The following is a 24,453-nucleotide window of genomic DNA, read 5'->3' as shown; positions in this document are numbered from 1 at the left end:
GTTCTGCTCCTTTCCTTGCAACCATGGACTGGCAGGAAGGAAAGCATGGGATATATTTTTGCGTGTGTTGGCCGCGATGTTAAGTAATTTAATCATTTTACGGCTGGCAGATAACTGAGTACAACGTATCAGAAAAGAAATATTGCGGGAGCACTTAAGCCTCGCCTTTAGGAGTATACCACGACAGCCTTAATGACAACCCTTTGCTTGCTCCCTTATTAGCGTATATGCAATTTCCTGCTGGCTTAATTGCTAATCTATACTATGTATTGGTAAAGGTAACCCAACATATAAATTGTTCCGTTTCTTTCTCCCGATTCCAGCTATGAAACACCTATGTCGCATGCTTGGTGCTTCTTCAGTCAACCAGTCTGCCTTACTTCATTGGTATTAACTTATTTCTAACAAAAACGGCTGTGGTGCGTACAGCTAATCTGATGAACGGTTGTCGAAGTCAAGAGACCACTCAGCGGCACCAGCTTGCGTAACCTGTGATCTTCCCAGTGAAATGGGCGGCTGATAGCAGAATGCGGTCAGCAGCAGGGCCTGAAACAGCATGGACTGTGAGTGTCGTGGCATTTCATAAGCAGGGCCGTGGCCCAAGGGGGAGGTGAAATCTGCACGCCTTATGTAGGTGTCCTGGTCGGCTGATAACGTTTTTCCAAATTTTCATATGTTTTTATCTGTTTTGTTGTTTCCTGTAATTGTGGTTTATTTGTTTACTTTTGATTATAGGCCTTTATTCCCCCCCCCCCCTATGCAATACCTTCGAACTGAAGGCCTTTAGGGGCATGTTGTATAAATAAAATAAATAAAATCTGCGTCGAGTCAGGTTCTGTCACTAACTTCACCTTTTGTAGCATTAGTAGCGGCCAAAACTACAAGCACCAACATGTTTCCGAGCTTCTAAAAGGATTATGAGAATTGTGGTGCAGGCACGATTTTGTACTGTATAAAACTTCCTTAAAGATTCGTAACCTTTGGGCACATAACGCTACCCGGAACTTCGCAATCGCCGACTAAGCTCGCTTTTGCGAATGCTCACCACATTCGTGGAACAAAAAGGGTAGCGCCTTTGTCCTCGAAACGTATCAGATCAGAGCGGCCGAACAACGAAGAGCTCAGCGTGAAGCCTTCGCGACGAGAAAACAAGGCAACGAGGGAGCGCCGCGAATAGCCAGCTCTCAGATGCAGCAGGCATTGCGGAGAAGTTTCCCTTGCGTGCGCCCACGCTGGTACGACGACCCGCAACATGCGAGAAACGCGCATACGATTCTTCTCGTGTCACCCCCCGGAGGTGAATTGAATATCTTAGGCACAGGGGGATCTTCTTGAATGGCCGAGATACATCTGCGTTGGGCAACGTCGCCAGACACAACGTAGCCGCCGACGGAAATGCTTGACTCAATAAGTGCCGACAGAGATGCAGTTGCACGGGAGAGCCCAAAAGAACGCAGACCGATCCGTTAGCGCAAAACGAACTTAACGGTAAAGGGAACCAGGAAATCCGGATATTGAACAAAGCTGACAGCAATGCATTTCAGGCAGTGAAGATGTCCAAACTAGATAAAGGTACACCTGGTTTATCGTCTCATTTACCTCCTTCCTCATACATAGGGATCGATCCTTGCTAAAAACAGTCTTAGATTTTGAAATACTACGCATGTGAAGCTGAGTTCAAATGTGTTTCCTAAATACGGTTCAGTAGATCTGCTATGCATCCCTAAAAATATAACTTTGGGGGCACTTCGTCTTTAATGGTATAAGAGAAAACGTTAACGGTTCTCCTCTGCGGGACACCTCGCAGATCCTCGTTCGTAGACACGCACTTCGTCACTCACTTATTCATCAATTTCCTAAATTGAGCCTCTTTTATCACACACACGCTGGTATAGTCTCAAACCAGGCAGCACAAGCTATTAGCCCAATATTGGTACTCTGTTGGCAATGTCCTATGTAGGGCAGGACAACACAGTACCAATATTGGCCCATGCATTGTGCTTCCTGAAAAACTACCACATTATGTGAAAGACAATCCGACAATGTTATAAATACCCGCTTTAACCAAGCCGTACGAGCCAGCCACCTGTAGCCTATGGTTAGCGGGCCTAACAAGAGATACAATAGTTCAGGATGTTTGGATTCGCATCTCCTTTTCGCACATCAAAGAAGCTGCTAGAGTTGACATCCGAATAATCAGTGCCCGGCCACGTCGCCTGCCCCTAACTAACACTCTTGCTCGCAACACTGTCGCTGAAATTTCTTGACAACGGTGCCTTAAAGCTTTCTCCCTACGATAAATCAAGCCGCTTTGTGGCATTATTTCTTTAATCACCTCGAAACATTTACTAAACATAAACTCAGAAAGGGACGCGCCACTTTTCCCTGGTTAAAGGAAAACAGCTGTACATGCTGCCTGCTGAGCGCCGCAGGTTATCAGATTTCATTATCGGAATGAGAAGCACCAGTCAGCCAACACGCTTAATTAAGCCATCAAGTTGTACCAAAAGCGGCCGGCATCTTTAAACCATGCTGTGGAATCTTGCAATAAATTATGGGTGTTTCGATAGTGCAGCTGCTGTAAATATAGATACCTGGTGAAGCGTTTTTGGTATGAAGGCTTGCACTGTCATTTACGCGTGTGCCTTAACCACGATTCCAGAGGTAGCCGTTGTATCAACCCTATACACGTGCTCGCGTTTTCATAGTGCGCTGTGCACTCTAAGCTTGGCGAAAAGCCTACAACGGGAGCGAACAGCCACCAACCAAAAAAGCAATGTTAGGAGGGCGTGTTTTCTTATTTGATTTTTACGCATTCACGGAGATAATCGATTAGAAAGTGGAAGATAGGACAACCACGTGTGGCCGGTGGAATTCGAACTCATGACCTCCTAATTTTGCTCCTCGTGCTCTATCGACTGAGATACGGAAACAGACGTTCAGTCGTCTACTTTCTTAGGTATTCATGTTGCGTGCAACCTACCGTTGAACGCGTTCGTCTGCGCCGCCCTCGGATATCCACGAATATCTCATTATTTCGCACGGATCGACACACAAAAAAAACAACTAAAGAACAAAACATCCACTATAGTTTTCTTGAGGTCGATGGCTGTCTTTTTTTTCTTCTTTTGTTTCCTTTGCATATGTCTCGTAAATACTTCATTTTTCCTACACTTGATTGCTGATTATAGAAAAAGCCCAGACACCAAAAGGAATGTATAGTGCGTCGTACTTGTAGCAAAGTAACAAGCCAGTTTTTAGGAGGTGTAGGATGAGACCTAGGATTCCATCTTCACAAAGAAGAAACGTTTTCTCTAGATTTCAACAGTATTTCACTGCATCATGTAGGTGTTTGACTTTGTGCAGTACCCACCGTATTTTTTCCAACACTCTGGCTTTTTCATTTCATTATATCGAAGAGATTCAGCTGCCGAATTTCAGCAGTTAGCTTCCAGGCTCTTCTGATTGACTTAATTCTTCCTTCACCTGGCCTTCCAACAAAACGCTCAGCCAATTTTCCTGCCAAGCAGCGATGGTGGTCTACACACTGTGAACTTGAGAATGTTTTCATTTTCCGATTGGTGCTTTTTCAACAGGGTAATATTTTCAAACAGTCCAATATTTTATGAAAAGTGTTCAATCATTCTTGCTTTCAAAGAGAACAATACGTACTAAATTTCCGGCACGTGCCCTCAGCTAAATGGATTACTCTGCATTGCAGCAGCAGTATTCAGTGCGCGATTCTCCTCTTTCTTCAAATAAAAAATTCCTTTCTTTCTTTCTTTCTTTCTTTCTTCCTTTCTTTCTTTCTTTCTTTCCTTCTTTCTTTCTTTCTCTCTTTCTTTCTTCCTTTCTTTCTCTCTTTCTTCATTCCTTCCTTCCTTCCTTCCTTCCTTCCTTAGTTCCTTCCTTCCTTCCTTCATTTCTTTCTTCGTGCCCTTTCCTTTCCTTCCCTTAATTCCCTTTATTTCTTCCGTTTTGAATCCCCTGCATCTCTTCTTTATTTTCCATCTAATCTGACAGTACTCTGCAAGGATTCATTTCCTCATATAAAACGTTCTGCCTGACAGCCATTGGTTATGTTTGGCACTAATAACACAGCCGAAAAATAATATGAGCGGCTGCTAATGATTGCCCAATGACGTCGCAAACGGAAGCAGCTAGCTATAGAAAGGTAAAAGCAGATAATCGAAAAATTATAAGGGGAAAGCTTGGTGTCTGATTTTATTTCTTTAATGCACGCAAAAGACGAAAAACACGTTATTTATTCTTGCTGTCATTTCGAAAATAAGCTTTACTAGCTTCGGCGTGAGCATCGCCGCTTCGTAATGCCGTGGGCGCCTACGCAACAAGGGACGCAGCAGTTTCCTAAGTCGTCTGCGTAAACAGTATTTACTACAGCATTGCTAAAACTTTTGCTCTTCTCTGGGCCAGCAGCCCGACTTATGAGCCTTTACTACAATTGTAAACATTCATAACATCTTCAGGCGCTTGAAAAAAAAAAGAAAAAAAAGGACGCCTTTCATTTGCATGTTTAGAAAGGTATGGAAAAAAAACTGAGAACGATCCGATGACACGCAGAGCTATCCAACATCCGGTGTAATGAATATAATTTTTATAGTACTGCATCACATAAGTATCCAGAAAGCTTTTAGATTGAACGTTTATACAAGATTTCACTCCAAGGCCCGTCGGTGTGTACCCGATTCAATTACGTTTCACGGGTCCACGCTCTGCGGTGCAAGGGACGAAATCATACGCTCCCATGTAAGCTTGGCTCGTAGATTAGAACGCACGTTTCAAAACTATGACCCATTTCACTCACAGGCGGCTGGAGAGGAGGGATTCTGCAGTACACGACAGGCGAGGAGGTTTCAGGGCTGGTTAGGCGCGCTGTTTTTGCCTCACTAGTTAAAATATTTGCAAACGCGGCCTCGGATAAACCACAGCTAAGACTCGCGATGCTCACGCTACGATCGAATATTCCTCAGTAATCGAAATAGCAACATTTGAATATGGATAAACCTGAAATACATTGCCGAAATCTGACAGTAAAGCCATAACACACCGCCAAGAAAAACGTTCACTCGAAAACAATAATAAATAAGAATCATTTGCGGAAAGATCTGTCGTTGTATCCTGATTGAAAAAGAAAACAATTAAAAGGAAAGTTTCCGAGCAATTGTTTTTTTTCAGCCCCTTAAATTCTTAGCTTATAGTCGCTGAATTCGAACACCAGTGATCAAATTCTCATTCTTAAATTGAAAAATGGCAAGCGAGTGCATCGCGGTATTTTGCGAATATTACTCCTTTTTTGAGCACCGCTTGACAAAAACTGTCGGTGGCCTGCAACGTATACGACACCGGAAATGCAATGTAGGGCTCGATACGCGCGTGACTGGTTAGGAAAATAGTGCAAGCCGCGGGGTATTCGCTCACGTGAAAGCTAACAGCTCAAAATATGAGCACATTCATGACAGCTACCTTCGATAAGCTCAGCTCTATGTTTACAGTGTTAAGCGAACCACCAGCCATTTTAACAAAAAAAAAAAAAGATGGGGGGGGGGGGGGGGGGGGGGGGGGGGGGGGCTAGCGGTTATTGAAGACGGAAACGATTGCATGCGCGGCACGAAATGAACTCTTTCAAACTACTTGCGATCGTCTGTTGGCACACCCCTCAAGCAATTTGCTTGCGAACGGAGGGAGGCAGTTCGCTTCGCAAACCATGAAGATGCAGCTGGCAGCGTTCTGCCGAATTGTACTTCTCAGCAGAGACGTCGAAAATTCAGTCGGTGAGAAATTTAGTCGAAGTGGCGAGCGTCAAACAGAACTAAGCATATATGCATGAGAGGAGAGAGACAAGTGTTCGAAAGTGCTTGAACGATTTGAACACCAAATGAGAAGCTTAAGACGCTTAGAGACATACTAAATTCTACCGCGGTCTGCACAGTGTAAGAGTCAGACCCACCTAAAAGCAAATATGGTAATTAAGTTCATGAATTCGAGGCAAATTCTTCCTCTTTATACCTTTCAGCACCGATCGATTCCATAGAGAGGTGTGTGTAATCAGACCATGAGCGATATAAGCTATTTACTTTCCAGTCGAGCTCTGTGCTGATATGAGTTTTTAGTGATTCGAAAGACTTGCTGCGTGTGGTTAAAACGAGAGCGTTTATTACTGTCAGCATTGCAGCTTGTGTAATATTGAGAACTTAAAGCCGTTAATAAATAAATACGTAAATAAAATAAAAATCGCGCTCATAGTTATATGGGGAACGAGTGGGTGTAATTTTAAAATGCGCAGTTCCCGTGCAAAATTCTACAGTATAGTAAGGCAAATCTCGGCGCTAATGGATGAGGGTTCAGAGATATATCTTTGTACGCTCACTGCTATCCCTGCAAAGCGCTATCCCGCTTCGTCTCTATGTCTCCAGCGTATATGCAAATGGTGGTAAGAGAGTATGTACAGTAAGGGTTACCCAAACCAGTATTGCTGAATGGCATACCTATGATCACGTGTACTTACGATTTGAAAAGAAGCAGGCATACCTGAAAGGCTGACATCTATGTAATACACAAACCGTACACGAACCCTGACCATCACAGTGGACGCCAGCAGGCAACAATAGCGGAGAAAGAAAAGTCGAAAAAAGCGGCCATTCCACACATTAAGGCATAGAGAAAAAGAGAGAAACTACATTTTTATTTTAACTATATGCAGCTCTACAACCCATTAAATGATCGCTTGAAAACCGCTTAAGGGACAGTGCCGTAGAGGGATTGCTCCCTCTGCGCAGCCATGAATTTTAGATAAGTGATCCCACCCTGTGGGGCACTGAAGTTCATTTCGTTCGCCACACATACGCCCTAATTTGGTGTCTCTATCCTAATGCTTGTTTTTATGGTTGTAGAAACCATTCTTCGGGTGCCATTTTGTTTGACAGAGACTTCGTCGCCCTCTGGCGTTAACACAAAGCATGTAACTTTTTTCCTCAAAATAAAAAAGAACACTTCTCTGACTAGAAGCAGTATTTGACGATCCGTTGCTCAGACAAACGAATCTGTGACTTTGAGGAAACGTTTTGCGGAGCTACCCAGCTACACTTATGTGAATCAAAATGGCATATAATTTCCATCCCTATGAACATTGTAGCTGCACATGGACGCACCTTAGTCTGACCATAACGAAGCTCAAACAAACACGCGAAGACGCGAAGGTCAATGATCTAACTCACTTTCCCGCGAAAACAGACGACCGCCAGCAGATAGGCCACGGTGCTTTGCACAGCCTTTGCACCGGGCCTGTCATTGACATCGCAGCTGTTGAATAGAGAACCAGACATAACCATAACGGTGCTCACATAACGAGAGGGGAAACAAGCCATGAACTTGGATTTCTGAGCAGACGACCAATCAAGCCGTCTCGAGACGACACAACCCGTAGCCGAGTCTTTGTGGGAATCGCATACATACATGACCCAGTGAGTGGGCCTCCTGCAGAAGAGGTAAGAACAATCGAACGATGCAGAAAAAAGAAATCGGTGCAGGTCGCCAAGGCTGTTTGTTTCTCTCCAGACCAGACGAAGGCCCGTTCGTGACGGCCATTGTCAGCTATCGTCGCACATATCACGGCAGGACCTATAGCTGCATCGCGCGTCTGTGTGCCTATAGGCGGCGTTGGTCCAGAAAAGCGGTTCCCCGTGGCGCTCTTTATGCCCCGCTCAGCATTGTCTTCGCGACTATGTCGGGGACGGGCATCCGGTTTAAGACCCAGGAAGCCTGCCTTCTGTTCCTCGGGTTTCCTTCCGTCTGCGCGGCGAACAATGAAGGATGGTCCATTTTGGTCACTGCTTGTGAATTTTCTAAAGCGCTAAAGTGGCGGAAGGGATCGCGTCTATTTCAACGAGGTGAAAGACGGATCAGGATGCAGTGCCGTATCTTAAAGGCAATGCAAGCCACACAAGACGCAATACAAGATTTTGTTGCGTAAGGAATACTGCGCCAGGTTTTGAGCCGTCGCGTGTATTTTTTTTTTTCTACAAAGGCGGAGAAGTCAGTGTTAGTGATGTTTTGTGTTGGAGAAACGAGAAAAGAGAATAAATAGAAAAGATACTAATGAGCGTGACGATAAGACCGTAAGAGGAACAACAGGTGTAATACACAAACACATCACCAATGCATCAGATCACAGCTGAAAAATGCAATAAGGACGGCCGACTCGATAGTATTATGTTCACCGATAATGGCCCGGACGCCATTCGGTAAGCGTCCATTATGCCTATTGACATGATAGTTTTAAAGGCCCCTTTCAGCGAAAACCCTCTCGTCTGCACTGTCGGCGTTGAGAGTGAACAATGGCGACCATGCCTCTGGCAGGGGGTAGTTGGCAGGGGACAGGGGCATACACTGATTGGTGGACAGGTTGTGTGACGTCACGAGAGTACATCACGTGACCAAATGAGAATGAGATCTAAGCCGGGATCGTTGAATCCTGAGTGAGTCTCGCTGCACCTGGGCGACGCAGGTATGTTCGTACGGCTTGGTGAAAGTAGGGCCTTGTATCTATGTCAGGTGGCCTTTCACACACTAGCATTTGCGAGACTGTAGAGATACAAGTACAGGGATTAGTGATGAAGCAAGTAGCAACCGTTGTCCCGTGGCTCCGGTCATACTTAGTGTCATACTTAGTGCAGAGCTTAGTGTCCCAATCTTTTCTTATCCTTTCGGTAAGTGGAACTCGTATACTGTAAAGCGACCAAGTTTTGGTCTGAATGTCAATAACTCGTCTAGTTAGAACCTAGTTAAGAAAGTCGAATTTGACGTACTTTATCAGTTTCTTCTTTTTAAACCAAATATTCCAACCATTACAGCAGTTGGATAGAGAAAGATGCACAATTTGTCTAGCCTGCAGGTGATTACTGCTTTCCTGTGGTGAAGGTGGCTGGAAGATGCAGGGAGCCTTGAGATGCATATATTTCAAGCAATCATCACCATGACCCGCGCCAATACAGATTATTTAAGAGGGTTTTTCAGTGAAAGCATAGAGAGAAGAATGAAGTGTTTGACTTCAAACTACTAAAAAGAAAAGTGAAAACGCCCTCATTATCGAACTACACGATTGAACAAGAGACCGCACTCATTCCATCGAAGTAACTGTATGTGGTGCAACGTACCTCATGCCATCTACTTTGTGAGCTCAAGGATTGAGCCCCTGAAAGCAACTTCCGGATGGCCACGAATAATATGTATTGTCCTATACGTATTATTATATATTAATTCCATGTTACAGTGTTGTCGATGGAGGCCAACTGATACGGAGCACTCAGTCGATGACGATCTATTCTGGGAAAAAGTGTGGGCGCAGAGCGTCGTATTTCGAAAACTCCTACACCCCATCCCCCAAAATGTGGGGCTTGCATCGGCTCGCGTTTGGCGCATTAATCTGTCGCGCGCGCTCGTCTTATTCCTTCTCTTTCTTTCTTTTCTTTTTTTTTTTCGCATTTCTGCTTCCATATCTGGTTAGCCTTTGTCCGAGTCCGATTCATTTTGAGGATTTGGATTGGTGGGGATTAAGCTAATGGCGATGCCGTTTCGGATACCGCTGAGTGCGCTACTCTTCAAAATATGTTAAACGCCCGCGCCGCGGTACAGGGAAGGATTTATGCCGGCCCTGGCTTTCTTCCCTAATGTATGGTGCAGCACATAAAATGTTTTTAAGTGGCCACTGCAGAACTTTGTTGCATTTAAGACAAAACAAGAAAAGGAATGTTTTGATTGTATATGTATTTTGGAGCAATAAAACTGACTTCAACCTTTTTTTTTTTTTCTAATACTCAGCGTTTACAATACAGAAGAAAGTCGTATGATAATTTCTTTTTTGTGCATGAGCTTAAATCCTTCAAAACAAGAACTGAGATCAATGCTAAACAATATTATTCACATAAATCCTAGTGCTCAAGAAAACATCGTGCTTTACACTCGGCAGCTCTACGCCACCAAGTACTGAAAAATTATGCACAGAAAAATCTATTAAGGTGGCAGTCTGAGCTTGTTGATAACACATGTCAAACAAAAATAGAGCATTGACAGAACAGGGACAAGCAAGGACATACAGGAGCGCTCGTGTGTGCCCTTGCTTGTCCCTGTTCTGTCCCTGCGCTTTCTTTGTTTGATATGCGAACAGATTGGTCGAAGTCAGGATGCAAAAATATTTTGTTTGGCTCTTTTCTGTGAGAAACTAGAAATGAAGCCGTTTCGTTTCGAAAACTTCCTTTCTGCAGCATCATTTCAAGCTCTAGATGCGTAACTGTTGCTCAAAAATTATGTCTGTGTAGCAAGCCGAAAAGAGTTTAGAGAACTCAATGTGCGCAATCAGGGCCACTGCGCCCTTCAACAATACAATCAAAGAAACGTGAACAGCAGGCTCCTGTCACGGACGTAACAAAGTTCCTTTCTCGTGCTCCCACTTCGGCAGAGGTAAATTAGGCTATAATCTATGGCCAACAATCTATAATCTATAATCTATAATCTATGGGATCTAGAATTTGCTGTTCTTCACTGCAGCATCCCTACCAAAATAACAGGCGCATACAGTACCCAAACGACATAAAAACCGCTATCTCCATCATTTTACATCCGTGTATGCCATTTATTTACCTATAGTGTATTTAGGGGTCCAAAATCAATTATCCCGCCTAAAAGGTTCATTGGACAGGGGCGCATCCTTGCTTTTTCGTCGGCGATCAAGTCAAATACAACTTTATTGGCGAAAGGAAAGGTTGGGGATAGGGAAAGTGGTCAGTATGTGCTTCTGAGACGACAAAGATTCCGGGTGACACAGGCCCACGCCATGGCTCGGGTTTGGATGTCTGGGTCGTCGCTGACCTTTACGTTTATTACATTTATCAAGTGAGGGATCAGGAATAAGTTCTATAGGATGTAGATTGGCCCAACAATCGAATGTTATGAGATTTCATCGCACGAGCGAGAAATATTACTAATCTCTGAGTTAGGGAACCTGGTTATTAGGCATGGATTAGGGAACGTGTCGGTTTCAAATTTCATCCAACTACCTATCGCTCTCTGAATAGTGAGCTGTGCGGTGGTGGTGGTGTTCTTTTCCAGTGTCTGTAGTGTGTGGTGTAATCGTGGTATCAAGTTAAAGGCTCCCCGAAGAACTCCAGGTCAAAGGCGACGTCTATATCTCGGCTGGATTCTACTCGAACTGCCTTGGTTACTGTGTTTCCTCGCGTTTTATAAAAGTTGTTCACTAAGGGCAACGTTCCAATTCACCTCATCTGTCTCCTCAGGAACCTGTATGAAGGGCAAGAGGCCACAGTCAGAACTGGGCATGGTCTTACTGATTGGTTTCCGATTGAGAAAGGAGTGAGGCAAGGCTGCATACTGTCGCCCTGCCTATTTAACCTATACGCAGAGTGCATCATGAGGAAGACCGGTCTGGACGAGTCTTCAGCTGGAGTGAAGATTGCTGGAAAACGTATCAACAACCTTAGAAATGCGGATGATACCACTTTAATGGCAGAAAGTGAAGTGGAACTCAAGAGACTTCTGATGCGCGTACAAGGAGAGAGTGAGAAGTTTGGGCTTAAACTGAACATTAAAAAGACAGAGATCATGGCGTCTTGCCCTATCACGTCCTGGAGCATCAAGGGACAAGAAGTGGAAGCTGTGACAGATTTTATGTTCTTGGGCTCCAAGATTACCTCGGAAGGAGACTGCAGCCATGAAATTAGGAGACGCCGGCTTCTGGAAAAGAGAGCAATGGTTAGCCTTGACCGCCTAGTAAAGAGCAGAGACATTAGTCTGCCAACCAGGATCCGTATAACTCGTGCTATGGTCTTTCCAGTTGTGATGTATGGATGCGAGAGTTGGACTGTGAAAAAGGCTGACCGCCGAAGAATTGACGCATTTGAATTGTGGTGCTGGCGAAGACTCTTGAGAGTTCCTTGGACTGCCAGAAGATCAAATCAGTCGATATTGTCGACCATAAACCCTGACTGCTCATTGGAGGGTCAAATTCTAAAGTTAAAGCTCAGCTACTTTGGTCATCTGATGAGAAGAGAGGAGTCGCTGGAGAAAGATTTGATGTTGGGAAAGGTTGAGGGTCGCCGGAGAAGGGGTAGGCAGCGAACGCGATGGTTAGATGGCATCCTCGAGGCACTGCAGATGAAGTTATGTGATGTTAAGAAGATAGTGAGAGACCGGAAAGCGTGGCGTGACATGGTCCATAGGGTCACGAAGAGTCGGACACGACTGAACGCCTGAACTGAACTGAAGGTCAACGTTTAGTAGTTTGTGTCTGGCGATGCTAGAGATTCCGCCTCCTATATAGTTGTGTATGCCGGGTTTGCTCACAACAGTTGTGTCTCGGGTGTAGACTGGCTATTGCGATGGCAGCTTCTTTCGCGGATACGGAGCTGACGGTATACCGATTGTCTCAAATGCGTTCAATCTGGTCGGCCTTCCTATCTCGCGTTGCAAGCAGCGTCCACATAAAAGACGTATTGGAGTTTTCGTAAAGTTCTGCGTAAAGGCTTCGCTCCCGCTTTTTGCCGGTCTTGTTGCGTTTATAGGTCCATGTTCTAAGGTAGCAGTTTGACCTTGGCCCGCTTTCTGAAGTCCACTAGTACGGTCATGTCTCGTTAATATGGACGTTTTGGTTCCCGGAAAATACTAGAGATTTAGCTCGCCGGAGACGTAGTGACGTAGACGTATACCTATTTACCATACCCCTCCCACGCAGGCGCAGTGGCCGCAATTGCACTCACCCCTGTCAATGCGCGTGCGCAGGAGGGGTCCGGCAAATCGGTATACGTCTACGTCAGTACGTCTCCGGCAAGCTAATGAGTCGCCCATTAAAATGAAACACGGAAAATGTTGTTTTAAGCACGTTATTATTAAGGTGAGTTTTTCTGCGTGAGGTAGCCAGAGAATTTTAAATTGGAGGACTTTTCAAAATAGGAGCCCGCCACACCGGAGGTTATTATGACACAAATAATGGGGTGCAATTCGGCATGTCTGGTTGTCTGTATGTTTATGGTGCACGACGAATAAATGAGTTTACTACAACTGTTCGCATACGTGACGTCAGCGCTCAATCAGCAAAATGCGACTGAATTCGACTTTCTGCTTTCCGCAGGCTGCAAGGAGGGCTTTCTTCACAGCCAATCATATACACAATACGGAGAGAATGCAGGTTATCAGTTGAGCAACTTCGTGTTGAAAAGCATGAAAACACAAAAAATAAAGCGTCATCACGTACAGTCGTTTAAACATTTAAATCGCTTTCCTCAGCCAGCCTGCTCTCAAAATGCAGAAAATGAAATATCTGGGTAGGAAAGTACGGTTCCCGCGGCAAAAATGCGTGAGCTCGATGAGCGCTCTGCATTTCCCCCTTCTCCATTGTCAGGCAGCGAGTTTTCATGAGGCGCAAATGCATTGCGAAATGTGATCCCCGGTGTTTTTTTTTTATTATTATTATTATTCAGACTTGTCCATATTATCGGGGGTCGTACTAACGAGGCACTACTGTACTGGCCTCAAGTGTCGATGCTAATGATCCCTTCATTGTTGTCCTCTTTCAGTTCGAATTTTAGGCCGATCTATTCATATCGTACGCATTTAATCGTAAAGTAGGGCTGGCAAATAAATAACCTAAATTCACATTTGAAACCTGTACAAGCTATGAAGCTCAAACTGGCAAAGGGCAGGTTCTAATGAAGGCACTCGGTTCATTCTGATCCGTACATCTGCAGTATCTGGCGTAATCGTTTATTCGACATAGGATTTCAGCGCAAGTTTTCTAGGTGCACAAGCCAACTTTCCCAATCACCGTTTTATGACAGAAAATGTATACAGAAGTGATTGCTATTATGTCGTAATATGGCATACTGGCACTGTTTCTGTTTGCGGATTTGGCTACTTGCGAAAGAAAACTCACATAAACTTCCACAAATTTACGTTTGTATGTATTTTGCGGAGCATTTCGCATGGTATCGTTTATTCCTTTGTTTAGGGTTTAATGTATACGTAATTCTCAATTGCATCGCTTTAATATTACTTGCAGTCATCAATCTTAATGTCCGCATTTCCTCTATGACTGCACACATTCTTTTTACGCATGTAAATTTGCATAAATGTGCTCTACCCCACGACGTGCGCATTGTGGCAGGCATGTGATATATAGTCGATAAAAAAATGCTTATTTTCATGGCAACGTCCTTACGAAGAAAGAGAGTGTTAGAGAAGCGCTTTTGTTCACGGGAACGTTACGTGCAAAGCTGTCGAAATTTGTCACCGTAAGCACTGATCATGTGCTTACAATACAAGGCCGAGAGATGTCCAGGCTGGCAGAATGCATATATCACGGATGTATCGGCAAAGGAAGAACAGAAATGAATGTAAAATTACGAAAAGACCACAGGAGCAAAAGGGCGAAGGTATTATGCGGCAATGCAGCACAAAGCACTATGAGGCTACAAGGCATGAATTATTAAGAAATATTTGGAAAGGAAAAACAATGTCAGAAGTTACTTTTGGGAATGTAGTTGTGTGCCTAAGGGCAGAAGCTCAGTCGGGGTTAGAAATAAATAAACAGGCTGTTAGTATGTTGGTACTAAGCATTCATGGCAACGTCGCAAATGAGGAAGTACACGTGGACATGGCTTGGGCATCATTCGAAAAGCGCGAGGCTTAAAGTAAGATCTTTTATGAAGAACGCCTGGGTAAATTAGAAGATAAAAGTTGGACAGCTAAGATATTCAAATACTTATGCCGAAATAGCACACACTCACAATGGCGGAAATATACTAGAGAAATCACTATAGCTACTAAGTATGTAGGCAACGTAGCCTGATAAATAAAGAGATCTAAACGAGAAGTCAATGCGCAGTGGGTAAATACTGGCTTAATTCAAATTACGAAAAACTGACCTTAGACCTGTACAGAAAATGGAAGGGGCAAATCAGGGAGCGATCGATCTTTCATAACTCAAGAGGCATAACCCCACTTTTTGAAGCGAGTTCAGGGCGTCTAAGAACTCGAAGCTATACAAAAAGATGTGCACTCTGCGGAAATTCTGTAGAAACGATGAAACATGTTTCACTATAGTGCGCCAGTCTTCATCCGGATATCGATGCTCACTCGAGACTTAGAAACTAAAAGCTAATGTGATCAAAGTACTGGTAAACTTTAAAAAAAAATGATTGGAAGAATGTTGCTTAAAAGTGAAGAGGTAACAAACAAAATTCCTTTCGGATTAAAAATTTGCCGAATATAAATCTCCACACAATTTGCATTCAAAAACAAATGCGGAATTTGGCAATACTAATAATATTAAAAACTGATTAAAGAAAAATGTGAAACATGGTGGTAGCTGCCATCGCCCAGTTTCAAAACGTATGCCGTCAGTTCAACCGTCCTTCCTTCCTTTCATCCATCCACCCACACGTCCGTCTATCCTCTCATCAATCCGTCCACCCTGCACCCAGCAAATTGTCTGTCTGTCCGCTTGTCTATCCACATAATGTTAGCGTGCCAACAGTCAGCATTTCCCAAATACAGCATCACACGTCGTCTTAATGTTAAAAATCAAAACACACCAACTGAACATTGACTGACATCCTGCGCAATGGTACGCAATCCATGCACTGAAGTTCTGCCATTTAAGAGGCGCAAATTTGAATAGCGACTGATGTTCCAGAGAGGCCATAGTCAGTTATGCCACTAGAGATCGAGAACACACGCAAAGTAACAAGCAAAGTGTCCGCTTATAAATAAACCACTATCATCACTGGCGATAAGCTTAGATATTTGCTGTTTTCACATTAGATGCAGGCTTTCCAAAGTTACTCGAAGTGCACGGACATAGCGAACGTCCTCAGACACGGTTTAGTGATCAAAGTGCTCCATTTGTAGACTTGCGCCGCAAATGTACCCGAACGAGTAGATGCCACTCAGTGAACCACGCTAAGCGCTTTTGAATATAGCCGGACCCCACAGCACCAGCCCCGTCTTCAGGGCTCGCGCCAGCGTGGGTGGAATTACCGTGACTCTATACGCCGCCTCACATGTTGTTCGCAGTAAAATGGACTCGCTACACTTGGAGAGGTAGCTTCTGGAGCTATTCGGTAGCATCGCGAACGCCTGGAAAAAGTACCCTGGGAAAAGCCCTGGTCTCGCTCTCCTAGGTTTCACTCCGCTGCCAGTATCTTGTGAGGCGGAGTACACGACGAATCAGTTGGTCCGAAGAGGTCTGGTTCGGGCTTGCATCTATTTGTGGGTGGGGTTGACTTGGGCTGCCCAGATGCACCGCCTGCGAGTATGCACCAGCTGTTCGTAGGCAACCGCGCCTCGTTAAGTGTAGCAATTTCGCTGAGCCCACGTTACGCGTCGTTGGCCTGATGGCCAAAGAGATACTTGAGCAGAGCGCATGTACCGAACATTGCAACGACCGGAACGCGCGTACGCAGTGTTGTCCTTAACGAGCCCTAACCTTTGACGTGCTTTTCCAGAGCCGTCAGAGGGAAATAGTTCGAAAGCTTACATTCGTGAAGGTAACGACGGATCACCTCGAGTGCGTTACGGCAACTTAAACTAGGAAAATAGTTTCTATATGTCTGCAATACATGATTGGTTTGTTAGTGCTCGGGAACGGTCCACTCGTGGAAGTCGTCACTTCAAACAGCTTCTCCGCACAACAGAAAGTAGCTAACGCTACATCTTTTGTAGTGGCATCCTTTTTTTCTTTTTTCTCTTTTTTTTTTTTTTTTTGCTGAGAAGGCTCATGCGTCTGAGCAGCGACACTGTGACTGTAATTTTTTTAGCTGTAGCTACACTAGCGTATTGTTTCTTTTTCAATCCGAGCTACAGTAGACCAGCTAGGTGTCGTGTACGTATTACACGAGATACCAGCCCCTTTCCTTTACGAACTCCATCAAAGAACGTGGGCTTCTCTGCGAGCTGCCGGGCTGGTGTACGCGAAGCTGCGCAGATGGGTAGTGAGTGTCTATTTAACTACTAGATGAGCAGGTCAGAAAATGATTTTTCAGCGCCGCCTACTTTCACAAACATTTGAACTGAGACGGCACAGGTCCACTCGTGGAAGTCGTCGCTTCAAACAGCTTCTCCGCACAACAGAAAGTAGCTAAGTGGAAAACGCATTTATCTGCTGGCCTAATAGAATGCCATCTCTGTGGTCATGAACTGCCAAAGCCCACGCGAATGAGACACCTGCGGTCATGTGATTGTCATAATAGCCTTACATCAGCTCTCCCTCCTATATGCCTTGTGGGGTCCCTGGCTGACTCCCTTTTCTTGGTCACCATCTTGTCCATTCAGAGCCTGTTAGAAAGAGAATCCCCACATAATCTAATCCAATCCAAGGGAAATAACGGCCAACGCTGGACTCCCAGAATAAGCAGCCCGCCTGTGAGTACTAATGCCGATTGCCTACAGTCTGACTGTCTATTGTAATAAAGCTTGTTCCCTCTAACTCACTCTATGCAGATGATGACGCTTATAAGGAAGCTTAGGTTTGATTTCTCTTTCATTTTGCAAGGGCAGAGTACAATAGACACTTTAACGCGTTAGCGGTAAATGTCCTTTTTTCCAGGAAATCCAACGACGTGAGTGTCTGCGTTATTGGTGTTAGCTATGCCAGCGAAAACATTCTATGAGGCAATAAGACCCGTTAAGAGCGATAAGGCGAAAGCCTTTGTGGCTGGGTCTACTGCAGCGTTTATTTGAAAGAACCCTGCCGATGGCACAGTGCGGGAGAGCGGCTTCTTCGCTTCCGTATTCGGGGTCAGTAGCTATACTCGGCGGCGATGGCGCGCGATCGTTGAGCTGCTTAGTTTTCAGAGCTGGTGATAGATGGCGTGCGGCGCTGCTCGACGCGCGGCTGCGGATGGCCACGCCCCCTTTTGAAGACATCGTCATCGTGCCCCGTTGCCGTGGAGACGGCTCGAACGCTAGAAAAGGAGAATTAAGATATACTTCACACGTGTCTGGCTTGGCGTAGTTAGTAAACGCGCTCGACTGGTATACGGAAGGGTAAGAGCTCGATTCCCGATGATGAATGATTATTCTTTTCAAATGGTTAAACAGGCCATGAGCCGAGAAATGCTGTAGTAATGACTTGACAGACCGGGCAAGGCGGCGTTCGTCGCGGCCGCAGAGCAGGCTCCGGCACAGGCGCGGCTGAGTGACGTATGAGTCACGTGAATGCGACGCCGAAGCTCCGCCTTTTTAAGACCAAGCGGCCACGGTGTTTAACGAAGCTACGGAAGGTAGTAGTAAAGATTTCGCTTTAAAATCACAAGTCCGCCTTTTCGAGGTGGTAGTAGGGAGGTGACGTGGCCGGGCACTGATTGGTCGGCGGGTAGTGCGACAAGCGGCCACGTCACATGGGCGAATTTGCAGGCGCTGCGGACACTGGCTTCTTTAAGATCGGATTAAATAGCGGCTTCGTAACTGCTTCGGGCGCTCTTTCGTGTAACGTAGTAGCTTATGGATGTATGCTATTGAGCACGTGTAGGATAATAGAGGCACAAATTGAAGTATTAGTGAATGGCCGAGTACGAGTGGGTATCGTTCGGCACAAACTCACGAAGCACAGGAGTGGCTACCGAAGCTTTTAGCTTTCTTACCAACAAGTAGTTTCAAACCGTGATTGAGGATTGAAAGTCGGTCTTAATTTCTCTGAAGTATACCAGATAAATAACGCGTTTATTAGCTTACATCGCACTTTTAGCCTTATATTTCAGAGGCGCCTTTCAGGCATTTACGTACCATATAGTACGTGAACGAGGAGCCTACAGTAGACGGGAGTCATTAATGCTGTCACGACATACCATTAAAGACAGAGCTTAACTGCCCAACAAATTTTCCTTTTACTCACCTTATATTTCGAACGTCCAATTAAACACACCTGCACGTGCTGTAAGATGCAGTCCTGTGGCCTCGCGATAGAGAACTTCAGCAGGTGAGGTAGAAAAGCTGCAGCTACAGTTTCGCCAACACACGACTGCTTTATACACACTGATCTAAATCCTGCAATCGAGAAAGAACCGGCGTTGCACGTGCGTACCGCGGTCTAATCAGGCACGCACCGTCGCCTGATTCACCCTCTCTCTTTTGTTCCTGTTCGCTACGCTTGCGTGATTCGTGAAGATTAGGCTAACGACGGGACCCGGGAGTTGCAGCCTTGGCCGTTTCCGCGTCTACTCTGGCTCTCATTATGTAAAACGTCTCTCGTGTTTTGTCTAGAGGGAGGAGCTTAAAGCGCGTTAATTCAAGACGGTGCTTTATCCGCATTCGCATTATACCCGCTTTCGCGAGCGAGCATTCGTCTAAATTAAAATTGCGCCGTGCAAGTGTATGACAACAATACCTTCGGATCGATATAGGTGTCCGAACTAAGCCCATTAAAGCACATCTACGAGCTAAATAACTACGTTAACGTTTCTGTTACAACCAAACTTTATAATGGCTGGTTAACTGAGTGAAGGCTCTCGATAGGCACAGCATTCGTAATCATGCTTGAAGCTAATCTGGACTTAGCGTCTCGTGGTTGCAATATCAGCTTTAGATCCCTTTGACATGAAATTCACGGTATGATATCGCTGAGATGTGGATACGTAAACACTTGTACTCCTTAAGGTGACGCAATTGTGATATTCGCGGTCAACTCCACTGAAACAATATGCTCATATCATCGCCTCAGTCAACGGCCAGGCGTCAACCGCACGACATTCCAGTAATTAGCAAACGTCCCGAAAGACGATAGGATGCATTTGTAGGTTCGAATTATGGTAATTACTGAAAATACATGCCCAGTTTTCCCCTTAAGCAGCTCTCCAAACATACAGTCTTCGTCAAAAGATTAGAGCCCAGGGAGTGTGCTCCTAAATCGTATAGCGACACTCCGTTAGCATTCATAGAAGCCATGCTCATCGGAGAAGGTAGGAGAAAAGCTCTTCCTAAGTGCAAGGGATTTGGAACGCTGGTAATGCATTATGAGCCATACGGGAATAAAGGAGATATTATTCACTGACATCCAATCAAGTGCAGCCGTACGGTTACAAAGAAAAGCTATACAGCTTTCTCAGAAACTTAATAGTTAAAGAAAATTCGTCCTGGTCCAGGAATCGAACCCGGGACCAGCGCTTTTCCGAGGCAGTCGCTCTACCAACTGAACTAACAAGAACGGTCATCAGCTCAGCTGGTAGGGCGAGAGCGAGTTGATCATTAACTTGAAATGGGAATGGTGTTGATCAAATAATTGGGAGAATCCCCCAATGCGGAGTGGATTTGTAATAAGAGTTATTACTCATTGACATCCATTCAAGCACATCGATACGGCTACAAAGGAAAGCTATACAGCTTCTTCAGAAACTTCGTAGTTTAAGAAAAATTAGTCCTGGTCCCTTTTACGCTCGTAATACAAATCTACTTTAGCTCGGGGTATTTTCCTAAATATTTGACCGAGCCACACGGTGTGATTCGAAAGCATGCTCCCTGGGCTCTAAACTTGTGACAAACGCTATTCATATTGCCAGGTGGTGATTTCGGTAGTTCGACAGTCAGTAAGGCAAGAAATAGCTTCCAAAAGAAACTGAAGATTTTGACCTGAGAAAGTCCACCACTCGGCGACAGCGATAGTATCAAGCCTGCTCAAGGGAATAACAGAACCATGGCCACTATTGGCCACGCTTAGTTTACAGCTGACAAAGCACTTTTAAGATGAGGGGGCAGAAGCAACAGCCACAATCTCGAACAACATATATAGAAGCAGTTTGGCATGGATGTGATATCTCAAGATAAGCCTGTTTGCATCACGAGTCACAAACAAAAGAATAAAGCCGCTTGCCATTGACATCAAGCATGAAAACCAATTATTACATTACAAACGTTTGTGGCAAATACTTAATGCATTACGTATAGCCCTTGTGTAACGAAACTATATGTGCTAAGAGCAGCAAGCATTTGCGAAAATGTTTATTGTAGCCCTACATCTCTAGCCAATCGTTTTGTACTACAGACTGGCATTCTGTGGAAGTACCAATGGAAGGATCACGTACTTCCTTTATACTCCCCAACATTTAAGGCGATCGACTCTTAAATGTCCGTTTCCCAATAGTCCTATTAAAACAGGCTCAATAACTGGCCTGATTGTGCAGGAAGTGTTAGTGTGCAGAAATGAAATTCTTATGCGGTTTTGCCTCGCACCAAGACAATGCACAATTTTGAAGGTCAGACAAAGGGAATCTATTGCTTTCAGGGGCCAGTTCTTGTTTACATTGAAAGCTAAAAAATGTTATTCCCCTAAACAGTAAATTGAGGCCATGAGGAAGATAATTTTCGTTTGTTTTTTTCAACACAAAATACTAGCGACTAACTCTTGCAGGGATGTGTAAAATATTGTGCCGCTTGATAACAGTTAGAAATGTGAACGCAAAAATGACGCGACTTTACAAGCTAACTTTTCTCTTTCGAACGTACTACATTCTACGATTGAAATTTCGCGACAAAATTTATGTAACTTCTTGGGGCAAAATATGTTTGCATAACAACAGCAGGCAAAGCTCTACATCACTGATTGTTAGAGAAATATTATTTACTGCCTTCGTTATGCGGGGAAAACTTCCGAGCACTGTGGAATCGACCCTGCAGGAACGCAAAAGCCGGAGCGTTGCTGCAGCACATGGTGCATCACGTTTGCTTATCATCAACTAAATGCACCGTCATTACCATTTTTACTGTCATCATTGTTTTTATCAATAAATGCAGCATCATTGTCATCGATACTATCATCCTCACGGTAGACAAGGAGAATTATGGCCTCCCTTTTACGATCCCGGGCGTGGCGCACTCGGCTGGGGATCCGAAGGAGGAGGTTAGGTTCCCGGTGGAGACAGGATTTTTATTTTTCTCATTACGTCATCAGGATGATTGACAGGTGAAGCGCACAGATCCGATCGACAGATCCAACGTACGGATCTCGCGCACAGCTCTCGTGCACAGGATTTCTTTCCATTAGCCTAGAAAGGCTTTCGCTTTCAAAGACCTGCTTGCTCGACGTGACTGATCCAAGCGGTAAGCTTCATTATGCTGAAACAATGAATTCACTACTATGTGCAGCACAATCTCATAAATAGCGTCTAGTTTTCTTTGTGCACAATTATGTAAGTAAGGAGCGAAATGGTTAAGTCCCTTCAACCTTAATTCGAGTGTTGCGTCAACTGTTGCTTCAAATGTTACTTCGGAAAGTAATAAAAAAAAAACGCATCGAGCACGTTTGCTCGTTGGGTGTTCCCATATAAGCACACTTTCTCGTCGCTTTCGGCTTTCGCATAGTGGGCTTTCCTACCGCGCGCTCCTCCGTCTGATAAGATAACAGGTGTCACGAGGATACCCGCAATGCTACGCACCAGTGCGAAGGTAAACAGGCCAAATTAATTTGACGCATTTCGTTAGCATTTTTCAAGGGTCCTTTATTCGCTTTGCTAACATTTCGAAGAAGCACTGTTCAAATATCCTTTGTTAGAAACCTATATCCGGCTGAAGCAAGAGGGGGTAGGCTGTTATCTTGGAGTAGACGTAACCAAGGTGCTCATTACTATACCGACAACATTGATGATTGTGAATTCAATGCTGTATTTCTAGGTCTGCTAGTCCTCAACTTGCCTCGACTTGGCACAATCATTCGGTCTCTCTAAACAGATTTATCGATGCCCAGCCATGCGCCACCTTGAGAGACCGACCAACGTGTCCAAGAGGCGGAAGGCTATAGAACGCCCACCTTTCAATCTTGCGTTCCGAGAGGGAGCTCCAAGCGGAAGCGCTCTATTTTCCCGGAATTGGAAAAGGTTGTGCTTTAGTGCTTCCTTGCCTTAGCGTCTATCTATCGATCATCGCGAATGAAAGCATTCTGCGATAAAAAAAAATATAGCAAAAACATGAGCCTTTTCATTTATTTTTTTTTTTTTTAGACATCCAATACACTTTTCAGCAGTATTTACGAATCCCGGGATGCGTGGGAGGGGACCGAATGGATCTCAGGGAAGAAAGCAGGGCTTCCAGAAAACTGCAGGAGAAAGCTACGAGTTTACGTGACCCATCCTTGTCAACTGAGCGTGTACAACATGTGTGGTGTGCTATGTTTGTTGTGTTTCGTTGTTTTGTCGTATTTATTATGTTGGGTTGGGTTAAGTTGGGTTGGGTTGGGTTGGGTTGGGTTGGGTTGGGTTGGGTTGGAATGGGTTGGGTTTAGTGGGGTACAGCATGCTTTTTTCTCTAGTTTATTAAATCAGTCCAATCGGCCTAAACGTATATTGCTTCGACTTACGACTTAACGGAACAGTTACAACCGCGCCTACATTCAGGAACGCAGGCTCTGCATAAGCCATTCGGATGTTTAGTTACGAAATGCATTTCAGGACTCTGAAAGACTCGTCAATTTTACGAAAAAGAAATTCGACACTACCAATAAGGCAGCACTGACTCTTACTAGCTCTAGTCGTTTTACATGTTAACAAAAACAAAAAAAATCTTGATGTTTAGCTCTTCTAAACCTATATGAACAGCGTGAACTCTGTTTGGCTTTGTTAAGCTGGTTGTTAAGCTTTCATATCCAAGGTCAAAGGTCGAGGTCATTCGAGCAGTGTCAAGCGGCCTACGTAACCTAAAACGAAACTGTTATTTTCAAGGTGAAATTGTCCCACCCGATGACCTTGGCGAAACCTGGCGTAGTAGAGCTCTCGCTCCAAAAAAAAATAAATAAAAGGCATCGCAAGCACACGCCAGCTGCAGCAACCGATGAGACCACCTTTACATGTTTAGTTCTGTTCCTCAAGTAGAGATGTGATCCGAAAATGCTTGCTCACTGTGCTTACCCTGTCGCTATACGAGCTATATGAAAAAGCAGGCTTTTAAATAAAGGGCTAAAAATAGTTTGACTTCTTCAGAAACCTTTTACCAGCTTCTTCTTTCTTTGTTTACGCGATAATGCGGTGCTTTAGATTTTTGTATTGTGTATTCCATATTTTTGCTCCTATGCACGATATGCCGACATGACGCGAGTACCGTAGCTCCTGTTCGACTCTCTTTCGTTGGAAAAGCATCGGATATCAGGGTCTTCATTAATCGCACCCACGCAAACATGACTTCAAATCACATGCTGCCATGACTTCAACCTTCTCCAGCCGTAGAGATTACACGTCTTCTGATTGCTTTCTTCTCTGAAAGATCGTTCGAAACAAGAAAAGAACGTACAAGTGCAGTTTTTTGTTTTCACGTTTCTTCTCCGCCAGGCTCAGGCAGGAACTGATTAAGAGGCAGACTCAACGATGAAGTTTTCGTCAGACGGATCCCTTTTCTTCCATGACGGATTTCTCTTTTCGTTTATTAAAGAAGCTGCAATAACTGGGGAAA

This window comes from Amblyomma maculatum, chromosome 1, assembly GCF_055883805.1.
Source record: "Amblyomma maculatum isolate TAMU_Amacu chromosome 1, ASM5588380v1, whole genome shotgun sequence".
Taxonomy (NCBI): Eukaryota; Metazoa; Arthropoda; class Arachnida; order Ixodida; family Ixodidae; genus Amblyomma; species Amblyomma maculatum.
This window is presented reverse-complemented; position numbering follows the sequence as displayed.